Source organism: Sceloporus undulatus, chromosome 6 (assembly GCF_019175285.1).
Source record: "Sceloporus undulatus isolate JIND9_A2432 ecotype Alabama chromosome 6, SceUnd_v1.1, whole genome shotgun sequence".
Classification (NCBI taxonomy): Eukaryota; Metazoa; Chordata; class Lepidosauria; order Squamata; family Phrynosomatidae; genus Sceloporus; species Sceloporus undulatus.
In genome coordinates, this window is record NC_056527.1 from 128,489,229 (window position 1) to 128,499,283 (window position 10,055).

At 45.8% G+C, this 10,055-nt stretch overlaps 1 protein-coding gene across 1 annotated transcript in view; it reads left to right on the plus strand.

Moving 5' to 3' along the window:
* The first annotated feature begins 1,133 nt into the window (after positions 1 to 1,133).
* LZTS1 (leucine zipper tumor suppressor 1) overlaps positions 1,134 to 10,055 on the plus strand; it is a 29,444-nt gene continuing 20,522 nt past the window's right edge. The window contains exon 1 of the mRNA XM_042477470.1: positions 1,134 to 1,234. The gene's annotated coding sequence lies outside the window, so the exon portion shown is untranslated. The remainder of the gene's footprint in view (positions 1,235 to 10,055) is intronic.

Consider the following 10,055-nt stretch of genomic DNA (forward strand, 5'->3'; position numbering starts at 1 on the left):
GGACTGTATTTCTGAAAACCATTCTGCCTTCTCTGTCAGAGAGAGCTCTGGTGCCCCAGTGCACTATAATTCCCAGGATTCCCTAGCACTGAACCAGAGCAGTGAAAGCAGCTTCAAACTGCATTATGTCTGCAGGGTGTTTTGGCTTTAAGTCAGGCTCCAAATGGAGGGCAGTTTGGGATTCCTCCTGGAGAGGAGGCTGAAATGGAGGACATGTCCTGGAAAAAGAGGACACCCGGTTGCCCTGTGCATCTTGTCACTGATGATGAAGATACATTTCCCAAAGAAATGCATCTTTTCTAGTCTTTCCTCTCCGGTTGGTAACAGCTGCCTCCTGGCTTTTGCTTGCGATTCTGGGAGACCTGGCAACAACCAGCCTCCATCGGAACCAACCAGAACCTCCCAAAAGCTCTTTAGCTACACCAATCGACACCTTCCCTCCTTCCTTTCATTCTTTCTCTTTTTACCCAGTAACAGCGATCGGCAATGTGGAAGAAAAAGAGAGGAAAGGAGGAGAGGGAAAGCAGAGGGGAGGAAGAGTTTTGCAATGGATGAGCAAAAGGCAGGGGAGAGATGGCGAGGCCCAAGGCACTCTGGGGATGCATCTGCATTGCAGGATTAACCTGGTTTGACCCCGCTTTAACGAGATGCACACATGACAGTCCCTGCCCAGAACCAGACTTGCCCATAGAGAATAACAGGAAAATAGTTGACTATAAAGAATAATAGAATACTTGCCCATAGAGAATATAGAAACTGGGTTTCTAAAACATTCAACACCAAATAAAGGAACCCATAAATGATTCTCTATGGGCAAGTAGGGTTTCCCTTTGGGCAAGGACTTTCATTTGTTTTAGTAGATCCCCGCTTTTCACTGCCCTGGCTCCATGCTCTGGAATTCTGGGAATTCCCAGAATTCCAGAGCATGGAGCCAAGGCAGTGAAAAGCGGGTTCTCCTGCAGTTGGGATGCAACCCTGGTCTTCCTGCCCGGTTGTGTTCTTTTCCGCCGCGTGCCCCGACTCTGCGACGCCACCAATCAGCGCCTGGTATGCAAATCTTGGCCCCGCCCCTTCTGCCGCGTTCGGGCTCCCCCTCCCTCCCTTTCCCCCAATTCCATGCGAGAAGCAGCAAAGGCTGGAGCCAAAGAGAAAGAGCAGGAGGGAGGCTGGTGGCTCGGTGCGCTTCGGACGGAGAGGAGCAGGAGGAAGAGGAGGAGGATGAAGGTGGCTGCAGGTAAAGAGGAGGAGGAGGAAGGAGAAGAAGGGAAGAAAGAGAGAAGAGAGGAGGAGGAGGAGGAGAAGGGAAGAAAAGGAGGAGGAAGAGGAGGAGAGAAGGGGAAGAAGGGAAGAGAGGAGGAAGGAAAGAGGGAAAAGGAAGAGAGGAAGAGGAGGAGAGGAGAAGGGGAAAAGAGAGGAAGAAGAAGGGAGAGGGAGAGTGTAAAGAGGAGAGGAGGAAGAGAGGTGGAAGGAGAGAGGAGAAGGAAGAAAAGGAAAGGAGGAGGAAGAGAGAAAGGGAAGAAAGGAGGAAGAAGAGGAGGAGAAAAGAGAGGAGGGAAGAGGAAACGAGGAGAAGAAGGGAAGAAAGAGAGAAGAGAGGAAGAGGAGGAAAGGAAAGGAGGAGGAAGAGAGAAGGGGAAGAAGGCAAGAGAGGAGGAAGAAAAGAGGAGGAAAAAAGAAGAGAGGAAGAGGAGGAGAGGAGAAGGGGAAAAGAGAGGAAAAAGAGGGGAGAGGGAGAGTGAAAAGAGGAGAGGAGGAAAAGAAGGGGACAGAGGAGCGGCAGAGCCAGCTGTCTGCGGAATAGTGGGAAGGGGGCAGCCCCAGGTGAGGAAGAGGAGGAGGAGGAAGAGGGGGGCTGGCAGGGGGCCAGGGTCGGGGGGGCAGTCCGAAGGGCGCGTGCCAGGGAGCCAGGAGAGCCAGCCCTGACCGAGCCAAAGGAGGGCAGCCCTGGCCCAGAGCCCTCGGGCACATCGCCTGGAAGCCTCTCCGCAGAGAGCCCGAAGGGAGCCCGGGGCAGGGAGGCTCTTGTCCGGAGGAAGGTCTGGGAGAAGGCAGGAAAGAGCCCAGGGCCAGTGCCCAGGCAGCGAGTGGCAGGAAGCTCAGGGCTAGCAGATGAGGGGATGGATGGCATTCATGGGGGCAAGGAAGGGGAAAGCAGTCTGACTGGGTCCCCTGGGGAGCAGGTGGCACAGGAGGAGAACAACAACCACAACCACCTTTATTTAGAAGACCCTTTCCACCAAATATATAGAGATAGATGTGCATATATATGCTCACATACATATACACACACATTCCTCCACATTTGCAGCTTTGATTCTTCACAGATTTTATTCATATGTTCTCTCTAGGAATATCTAGGTCCCCCAGCGCAGCTCTATGGTCAACTTGAACCAAAGGTCACGTAATTCCCTATGGTCAGTGTCTGGCAGAGTGGACCACAGAGTTGCCCTGGAGGACCTAGAGATTCCTGGAGAGGTGTCCTCTCAGGGAAAAACGTAATGCTTTTGTTATTTGTGGTTTTCCCACATTCATGGGGGTCCTGTGCCCCTAACCCTAGGGAATATGGAGGGACAAGTGTGTATGTGTGTGTATACACACACAGTCGTCCCTCCATACCCATATATTCCTTATCCATGGATTCAACCATCCATGGCTTGAAAATATTAATATATATAGATTCCAAAAAGCACACCTTGATTGTTCCATTTTATATATCAGGATGCCATTTTACAACACCAGCGTATTCAATGGCACTGGAGCATCCACAGATTTTGGCATCTATTGCAGTAGGATCCTGGAACCAAACCCCGAGGGCCCATTGTATTGGAACCTGGATGATAAAACACAACACTATAAAGCACTGCAATAATGTGCCGATAGACTAAAAGCAAACTCCTTATCAGTCACTACACACCTGGGCCACCTTAGGCACCCTCAACCTAAATTGCACATCTTAGATGTTGGGCATCTCAGCCTCAAAAGCACAAAAGGCTGGCCTGGGGTAAGGCAGTTTCTTCTCTTCTGCAAGAAGGGGACTTGGGGGTATGTTAAAGACATTACCACTTCTCTCATTTGCTTTGTTGTTGTTGTGTGCCTTCAAGGCATTTCTGACTTGTGGTAAACCTATCAAAGGTATTATGGGGGGGACTGAGAGGCTGTGATTCACCCATTGGGTTTCTATGGCTGAGTGGGGAATCGGACTTGATCTCCAGAATCCTAGTCCTGCATTCAAACCACAGCACCCCACTGGCTTTCCATGTCTTTCATATGTACCAACAAACCATGCTTCTGCAGGTTCAGCCACAGAGCAGCGCTGGCTGCATGACAAGCTTAAGCCACAATCAAGGTGTTAGGAGCAAAAACACAAGCTAACACAACTCCCACGCTAGAATGTGTCACCAGCATTCAAACCATTGACAGGGAAGGAAGAATGAACTGGTGCATGGTGGGAATGCAATTGCAACCATGGCTTTCCTATTATCCTTGCACTATCCCAGTGCCCGTTTGTTTTCCTGCACTTGCAGATATATATAGATATGGAAAGTATGTCTGGCAGCATGCATTAAGGGGTAGAACAGGAATTTGTGGTTCCTATGTGTTATTCTCTGGCATGGTCATCACCATGTATACATCCCACCCATACAGTATCTGTGGGGTGTGGAATAACATGGCTGACAGGTATTCACTTTGAAGGGGTCAGTGAAGGCTTTCATGTCCAGCATCTATAGTTTTTTGTGGGTTTTCCAGGCTATATGTGGCCATGTTCTAGAACAGCTTATTCCAGACATGTCTACAGTGTCTAAAACACTGCAACATGTAATGTGCATTAAATGGTGCTAATTATTTGTATAGGTTTACTGTGGCATTTGGAATAAACAGATGTGGATTGTTCTGAAGTTCCATTTTATAGCAGCAACCATTTTCCTGTAGCAAAACCAGTTCCCCCTTGCAGTCCCTGTCTCTTATGTTTGGGCCACCACAATATTCTCTTATGCGTCTTACACCCTTATTAAAGATGGGATACAAGGAGTAGTAGTGGTTAGTTTCATTCACATCTTGTTGCTGAGCTTCCCATAGATAGCTAGTTGGTAATTGTGAACAGAATGTTAAACTAGATAGGACATTGGTCTAATCCATCATGGCAGCTCTGGCTTGTGTATATCTCTCTGAAATTGTATGTCATGTCTTCTAGACGGTGGAGTCTAGACACCATGGCATGCAACCATTTTTAAAGTCATAGTCTTGAACAATTTCTTAAAATGAGGTTTCTGAGAAGTGGGACACTGTGCCACTGGGTCTTCCAAAGAAAAATAAGGAGCTCTGCTGGTTTAGAAGCTTGATTTTCACATCTCCTGTGACCTAGTTCAATGTGCAGTTCCCCGACTGCAGACCTGCAGACCTTGTGTGGAAGAAGCATATTCCCCATATTTTGTTGTTGTTGCTGCTGTTGCACAGTATTGTCAGTGCCTCTGCTGCTTTTCCGAGGAGCAGCAATAAGACCCTAAATACCTTGCAATGATTGTAGAACTAGAGCACCAATCCAAGAATGGGATCTGGAGCAGGGAGCGGTACCTTGATAGATTTGGCTCTCTAGTTGTGACAATTGCTGTAGCGTGATCAATACCAGAATCTCTTAATATATGACCTGGTACCCTATGCCTCACTACCTAGAGTCCAAACTGTGGCACAGTGGGTACCCTTTACATATTTACCTTCCAAACCAGAATCTGTCTATTCTAGATTAGTTTGGTCTGTGACCTATATAACCCCAGTTAGTCAGAAGAAACTGCCATTTACTAGGTCAGGCTATTTATTCATTTGACCCAGTATTGTCTGGCTATGACTTTCCCATATCTCTGGCAGAGGTCTTCCACATCGCCTGTTGACTGACAATTTAACTGCAGATGCAAAAGGTCAAAATGGAGACCTCATGAACTCAAAGCATGGATTTTACCACTGAACCGTGGGATCTGCCTGCAAATGCTTGTCAGTCCTGAAAATCCCATGTGATGTAGCGATTAGCACAGCTTTTCTCAACCATTTTTACCTAGAGGAACACTTGAAATAATTTTCAGAACTCAAGGAACCCCTGCATTTAAAAAAAATCTACAGGTCAAAATTTATTTTTCCCAAACACAAGCTCTTGTGGAACCACTAGCAACCTCTCATCAAACCCTGGGGTTGCATGAAAGCCTGGAAACCCTGCCCTAGAATGTTGCATTCAGACATGAGAGATTCAAGTTCAAGTCTCCGCTGTGCCAAGAAACTCACGATGGACTAGTTATGGCCAGTTTCATAAGATTATTAATATAGGGAAGAAAAGACCTATATTCCCATGAGCTCATTGGAGGAAAGGCAGAATAAATACGTGAAAATATTATTATTTATAATAAATCACTGGTGTATCTTGATCAGCAGTATTTTTTCCAATTTGTTTTTTTGTTTTGGGGAGGCAGAACAGGATATCAGAGCCAGAAGAATGGAAGGCACTAAAATCTGAACTTGCAAAAAGGCTTTATGCTCTAAGGTTTCTCTGGAGGGGGAAGGGTTCAGATTAGAGCCCAGGTGAGGATGTAATTCTCCATCTGATCTTCCGTCTTGTTCCAGTGTAAGTGCGATAGGTAGGAGTGAGAGCAGCTGTGGTTTCTGAGGAGTGCACCACCTGGAGCAAAGCCCTAATGAGGCAGCGCTATCTAGAATTCCTGACAGAGTGGTGCCAGACGCCGGCTGGGTACCTCACTTCAAAATGATTGCTGTAGTGCAGTTTGCCAAGTTCAGTGAGAGCATGCTAATTCAGCTGGCCTAGCATTGCTTGCACACAGTTTTCATAGTCGGTCATCATTGGTGTGTAGTTGATGTGATGCGCCCTGAGACTGCAAATTACATTTTCAGCACAGTGAAAATGTGAAACTTTGAGGACATGGTATTACTGTGTTTGAAACCTCAACAATTTGAAAGACGGCCTTTTTTTTTCTCTCTTGCTGCTGCTTCTTGTTTAGCAAAGTCCATTCCACAAATGGTCTGATAGAGTGCTTAGAGTATTGGACAAGGAAGGCAGAGACCCAGATTCAGATTCCTACTCAGTCTCAGCCAGAATCTTCTGGGGAAAATGGTATAAAAATCAAACAAATACAATGAATGCATCCATAAATAGTTACTTTACTACACCAAGACAAACTGCTGATCCATTGCATGGCCAGAGCTAACATTAGGCGTGGTGAAATTCCTGCCTCAGGCAGAAGATAGTCTAATAAAACCTTAAAAGTTGGAAGGGGCTGCAAGGTCCATCTAGTAGTCCAACATCCTGCCATGCAGGAATACACAACTGCAAAATTCCTGAAAGATACCCATCCAGTCTCTGTTTAAAAGACCTCGAAAGAAGGAGTCACCTGTGGAAACATTAAATGCAGCATGCTTCTTTGAACGGGATCCTTGGTGAAATTACTGGCCGATGCAGCATCAGAGGTGTGATGAATTGCCATCCTGGAGGAGAGTGATAGAATGGCAGTTTAAACTGTGAGACTGCCATTTCCAACATCCCCTACCACTGGCTAGGGTTGTGGAGGGCTCACATTCCCCATCCAGTCTCAAATGATGCTGTAAAATAACTAGCACAATGTGTTGAACATCCAGTACAGCTGATAGCTATTCAATATGCCAAATAGCAAATTTTTAAAATGTCATTATGTACTGTACTATATGCTCACATGCATAGTACGTGTGTGTGTAGCCAGAATGGCACATGCTTGGACTCTCTGTCCCCCATAGTCTTGCACATCCTAGCAGTACTGTACTGTACTCTTTATCCTAGCAACTCATTAGCTGTTGAAACCACCCAGTTCTCTGTTTGAGGGAGCCCAATTCCTGACAATGCAGCCTCCGTTTGGCACCACAAGCTACTAAATTGGGCTTTTAACTTGCTGCACTTCCACCCACCACCTTAGTCACTCCATTCTGGCAGGCAGGGCTGAAACGTGGTGGGAGGCTGATGAATGCTAGTGTTCTGCTTGAAAACTGGCAGTTTAAAAGCTACCAATTGGAGAAATTGGGCGGGGGGGGGGGGGGGCGGGGGAAAGAAGTGAACACCGCAGGATAAATTTGGGCTCAGTGCAGAGTGGAGCAAAGATTGTGTTCTTTCCACCAGTACCATGTTGGTGTGACCTAACCATGGGTTATTCCCACCCTAGCCATGTTCACTGCAGTTGTCATCCTTTATCCATGGATTACACAAGGCTTGTATCCTCTAGATGTGTTGAGCTGTTGCTCCTACCCTCTCCAGCCAATGTGCCAAGCATTAGGAAGGCATCAAATTGAGGAAAGCAGTTTTATTCATTTTACAGAGCACCTTGCCCTGTAACCCATTGGCAGCAGAAGTTCATTTGACTGGGATACAGGACAAGGTGTTTTCAGTTATGACACTGTAACAGTAGAACTCCGTCACTTTGCAGGCTGGGTTGGCACTCTTCATTGGCAATTCAATGTTCTGTTTTGTTTCACTGTGTCTCATGTTTGTGTCTCTTCTTCCCCTCCTTTTCTTCTTTTAGACTGTGATTTTAACATCTGCTCTGCCTTTCAGTTTAACTCTGTGGTTTGCATTTGCCTGACTGGAACACCAGAATTACAAACTAATTAAATATTAGTTGCAAAGACCTCTTTCTCAGCATCCAATGAGAGTTGTAGTTTCAGAGATGTTTTTAAAGTCAGCCCCCAGCAGAGTACATTACAGTAGTCAATTCTAAACAAATGCAAGCATAATAATAGTAAAAAGTAGCTTCTAAACTTGGCATAGAAGCATTAAAGTTGGCATATTATTTAATTGTTCTTCATGATGATGATTTTGCAAGGCTGTCTAGCCATTTTCTGTTTTTCGGCTATCTTATGCAGCCACTGTTCCATTCCATAGCAACATATTTCAGGGATAATTTGTGTGCTGGGTGAATTTTTCCTCCCCCATTAGTTTATTTTTGGGGGAGAAATGTTTCAGAAGGAACAGTCTAGGATGTGGATTAAATGGTTCATTTAGAGATGAAGATACAGTCTCTGTGACAAAGAACATGCTGTGTTCTGGAACAAAGATAGCTGTCTTTTGTGAGCATCTCCTGAGGCAGTGGGACAGCAGAGGAAGAGAGGGAGGTTAAGGATACAAAAAGAGCCATGCTGAGCCCTTCGAGAGGTCCATCTACTCCAGAGTCCTGCTCTCCACCATGGTTTTTCACCTGTGCAGGAAATTGAAAGTGGGCAGGTTTTGATTTGGCTGTGTGTGCATGGAGCCCATCACAGGATGGACTGGGCCTACAGAATGTTCCTACCTTTGTTTAATTTTTCCATCATACTGATAGACACATCTGTGAAGAATGGTTCCAGAACCCTTTGAAGCTGTTGGAACTCTCTTCAAATGCCTGAAGAGCGATGATTTAGAAGAGAGCAAAACTTGTTCTCTGCTGCAGTAGTGTCACAGGGGAGGTGCAGGGGATGCGGACCACACCGGGTGACACCCCAGAAATGGGGTGACACCTGGCCAGTCTCCCACCCCCTGCAGGGCTCCCTCCAGCTGCATGGGGCTTCTGTAGCCCTCCCTGGGGCTGCTCCCCAACCTTTCCCTGAGGCGTGAGGGACTTCTCTGGCTGCGCACTTGAGCTTTCTCCAGCTGCGCACTTGAGCTTTTGTGTGCACTAGAAGTCCTACCTTCATAAGTCTTCACACACACACACACACACCCCAATGAGTGACCGCACCAAGTGACACCAACCCTAAGGATGCCACTGCTCTGCTGACCTGGTAAGCAGGAGTAGGCCTAATGACTTTGAGTTGCAATAACATAGCTAGGGTTGAACTTTTTGTCAATATGAGCATTTGGCTGTGAAACCAATGACTCTTTAGTATGCCTGCCCTCTCTCACTGAAAATGTTGAAGTAGATCTGCCAGCTGTTGTGACCACCTTTGTCTCAAATTACAATTTTATCATTCAATATGAATTAGCATTACATTGCCAGGAGATTGATATACCAAAGGTTGAATAGCAGAATAGGGGGGAAATGAAAAATTGAAAAGGGAATCACTTCTTATTAAGGAATAAGGCTTGATGTGAGGTATCTTGTAAAAACATTTCCAGCATTGGACTCATTACAGGCGGCAAAGAATGAAAAGGCATGTGTGTGTTACTGTGTTGGGAATATATAGAAAAAATAGGGAAAAAAGCAAAGAAATGCTCAAAAAATGCCAGTGTGCCAATTGCAAGTGGCACAGGAACGATTGTTTAAAATGAATTGTGAATTGCGTTCAAAACAGAAGCTCATGAGACAATAAACAGATAATCAACAGGATCTGGGAGAATGACAGTGATAAACATCCCTGGCTGGTAATACTGAAGACATAAAATTATTTAAAAAAATTCAAATTCTGGTTCACCTTGGCACATAATATATTCAGTTATTATATTTGTCAGACTATTTTATCACAGTCCTGCCCATCTCCATCTTTGATCACTCTTGCTGCCAAGAGCTAAGTATGCTTCATGCGTGTTGAGTGTCCCAAAGCTAAATCACCAGCCTTTAATGCTGCTGCTTCTAAAATACAACATAGGGATCTTGTTTATTACAGAGAAATGATAGAGGGTATCAGTGTTGCAGAACTGAAAAATCTGGAAAAATCTTTGATGTGTATTTGCTATTCAGCTTTGCAAGCAAATAGAAGAGAACAAATGTATTAGCTGTAGAACTGTAGAGATCCAGCATGGCATGCTCAGCCATGAAACTCATTGGGAGACTGTGGGCAACTCACATGCTCTCAGCCTCAGGGGAAGGCAATGGCAAACCTCTGAACAAATCTTGCCAAGGAAACCCCATGATAGGGTTGCCTTAAGGTAGGGTTGCCATAACTCTGGACCTCAAAAACGGGAAAAATGTAGGACAAAATTTTCAAATGTAGGACACAGGAAAATATGTGTCCTACATTTGAAAATTTTGTCCTACATTTTCCCGCAGAGGCCGCGGAGGAAGGCGTGAGGCCTCGGGCGAGCGCCGAGGCCTCCCTTCCTTCCCCGGCCCCCGCGGAGG